The following is a 3,306-nucleotide window of genomic DNA, read 5'->3' as shown; positions in this document are numbered from 1 at the left end:
CCCCAACCATAAAATTATTTTCGTTGCTACTCTATAACTGTAATTTTGCTACTGTTATGAATCGTAATGTAAGTATCTTTTTGTTTTCCGATGGTTATAGGCGACCCCTGTGAAAGGGTCATTCGACCCTCAAAGGGGTCGCAACCCACAGGTTGAGAACCGCTGGTCTAGAGGATGGTATAGACAGGCAACTGGGAGACAGACATGACCCAGCACAGTCCAGTCCTTTAACTCCTCTGCCTCCATACCACCCATATTTAAACTTCCAAATACCCTATTATTTGGGTATTTAACTAGCAGGAAGCAACCATCATTCATACAAATGAGGACACACTCGCCCTCTCCACAATATATTAGACACAAATCCAAGTGGTCACTGCCTCTGTCTCTAAGAAATGTTAATTCCTCTTCTAGTTCAGTCACCAAACCCACCTGTTACCTAGAATTTTCTGTTACCTAGAAACTATGTAGTTACGTCATACCCCATCAACATTTCTTAGTAAATGATTAGGGGAAAGAGGAGGGAAAATGATTTATGTACTAGGTCTGACAATTAAGTTCACGAACTTGTTACAACGATGTTGCTAACCTTTTTTGATATCAGAGGGATTATTCATTATGAATTTGTACCAACTGGACAAACAGTTTACTGTTTGGATGTGCTGAAAAGGCTGCATGAAAAAGTTAGATGACCTGAACTTTTCATCAACAATTCATGGCTCTGGCATCACGACAATGCACCAGCTCACACAGCACTGTCTGTGAGAGAGTTTTTAGCCAGTAAACAAATAACTGTATTGGAACACCATTGGAACTCCCTACTCACCTGATCTGGCTCCCAATGGCTTCTTTCTTTACCTGAAGATAAAGGAAATATTGAAAGGAAGACATTTTGATGACATTCAGGACTTCAAGGGTAATACGACGACAGCTCTGATGGCCATTCCAGAAAAAGAGTTCCAAAATTGCTGAAGGGTGGACTAGGCGCTAGCATCAGTGCATAGCTTCCCAAGGGGAGTACTTCAAAGGTGACCATAGTGATATTCAGCAATGAGGTATGTAGCACTTTTTCTAGGGTGAGTTCATGAACTTAATTGTCTGACCTCGTATACAACAAGGAAGAAAATATACACACCTGTAACTGGTCACAAGGCCTTGGCTGATATCAAAAGTTGTGTGTGTGTAAGACATAAATCATATGTGGCAGTTGTACAAATGGTACTTGGGGTTCAGATCTAGGCACTCAGGAGCCCACCCCCAGGATTTCTGTTGAGAACCAAAGTTTCTGGGCAGGCAGGGGTGCTGACAAGATAGCATTCACTGGTATAAATTAGGGAAGTGTGAGTCCATCCTCCAGGGACCTAAGTGCAGACCCCAGAAACCCAAGCCCCAAAGATCATCCAACACTGGTTACTAGTGTAGCCTCTGAAGTCAACAAGCCAACTCAAATCCAACTTGTACTACTACTTAGAGCGGTGGACTTGAGCGAGTTCCTGACCTCCCATCCTAGTGTCTCTCTTCTGTAGTAGAATATTAAATGAGATAACCAGTGTAAGCACTCCATAAATATTAGCTATTAGTATTAATAGCTGTCACTGTGAATTACTTTTTTTTTTATGTCTGAGGACAGTCCAGAAAGGACTACTTACAGTTACTTAGTTTTCAATTAATGTTCCATTCATTAAAATAGAAACAACCTAGTTATCTTTAAGCTGCTATGTTCAGTTTACAAATCTCATTAGTCTGTTTATAAATATGACAAAATACGAACAGTGACCTTCAGTTTTCTTTGATTAATGTTTATTAACTCCACTTAAAGACCCTAACTCCCTTTAAGAATCATTTGCAAACTTAATTAAATTCCCCTAAACACTTTGAACTGCGTTTATAAATTTAATATATTACATTTCCTTTGTAAACATTTCAGTTGCCTAACAAAGCAAACATGACTTTAACAAGATATAACAATATCTCCAAGTAATAAATTCTTATTAGCCTAAGAAATAAAATCTATTACTGTAGTAAAGCTCCAGTTCTCTTTAAAATCCCATTAATATTCACAAAAATGGACTCAAATTGTTTTTCTTCTTCTAACTTAAAAATCACAAGTCTAAATTCTATTACATGGTTCAAACTAGAAGCATCAAACTAATCTGTACTCTTTAACAGGTTACAATATTTGACTATTATAATATTTTAAAGATACAAATATATACAGGTTATCCCCACACTTATGAAAGTTTGATCCTTAGGGCTCAATTTGTTTTGTCATCTTTATGTTTAAACCTAAACTTTGCCAGGTTAGGAAAGGGCCCTTGAAGAAGCACATGCACCATGTCTAGTAGGCTGAGGGCGCCACCCTCAGGAAACTGCTGAACTGCAGTTTATGGCCACGATGTGATCTTTTGATCAGGGCTTCAAAACTGAGGATTGCGGATGTGGGAGCTGCAGAACCCAGGGAGCCGCAGTTGGACCCTTCTCAAGTCCATCCGTTTCACAGTTGGGGTGACCACAGGGAAACCCAAGTCCATTCCTTTCAGGTAGAATTGGCTTTGCAACCCAGGCTCTTGGGGACATTTAGCCCCTTACCCAACTTCCTATAACTTCTTTTTCAACTTTTATTGGTTGGTTTAGCTGGGGAGTTAGCATGCCCATCCCCCATGCCGATCCCCTGTCCCCAGAATTCTTCAGCTGGATTCAAGCAACCCACTCACTGTCTAAACTATGTCTTGTTGGCTTCAGCTGCATCATGAAGGTCATAGCATTTCNAACTAGTGCCACTGAATTGTACACTTATAAATGGTTAAATGGTAAATGTTTATGTTATGTATATTTTATCACAATAAAACATCTTCCCCCAAAAGGAGAAAAAACCTTAATGCTCAAAGTGAACTTTGTGCAATCGCCTTAGCAGAGACTGAAACTAATATGAAATAAGTGCCCTGAGACAAGAAGACCAACTCCAAGACCAGCAGTGTAGGCACAGTGCAGTGTGGGGGGCGGAGGGGGCAGCAGGGCTTGGCAGGAAAGGAGCCACCAAATCCCAGCTGGCACTGTCTCCGGGCCCCACTGCTTGGGGTTCCCCCCAGTTATTAGTCAGGAACCGCAGTGATACCAGAAGGCTGCTGCAGAGTGTTTATGGTCATATAGATTTGAGTTTATTTTTACATAAGCAATATCGGAAAACGTACACAGTTGTCATGTCACCATATGAGGTCATCACACTAAAACACATTCTTTTGTTAAGCCCTGAGTTTAAACAAACTGGGGACCCCTTCAGCTGATTACCTGAATCAGATGAACTTT

This window comes from Hipposideros armiger, unplaced genomic scaffold, assembly GCF_001890085.2.
Source record: "Hipposideros armiger isolate ML-2016 unplaced genomic scaffold, ASM189008v1 scaffold_561, whole genome shotgun sequence".
NCBI classification, from domain to species: Eukaryota; Metazoa; Chordata; class Mammalia; order Chiroptera; family Hipposideridae; genus Hipposideros; species Hipposideros armiger.
The sequence above is the reverse complement of the archived record's forward strand: the minus strand, read 5'-3'. Positions refer to the sequence as shown.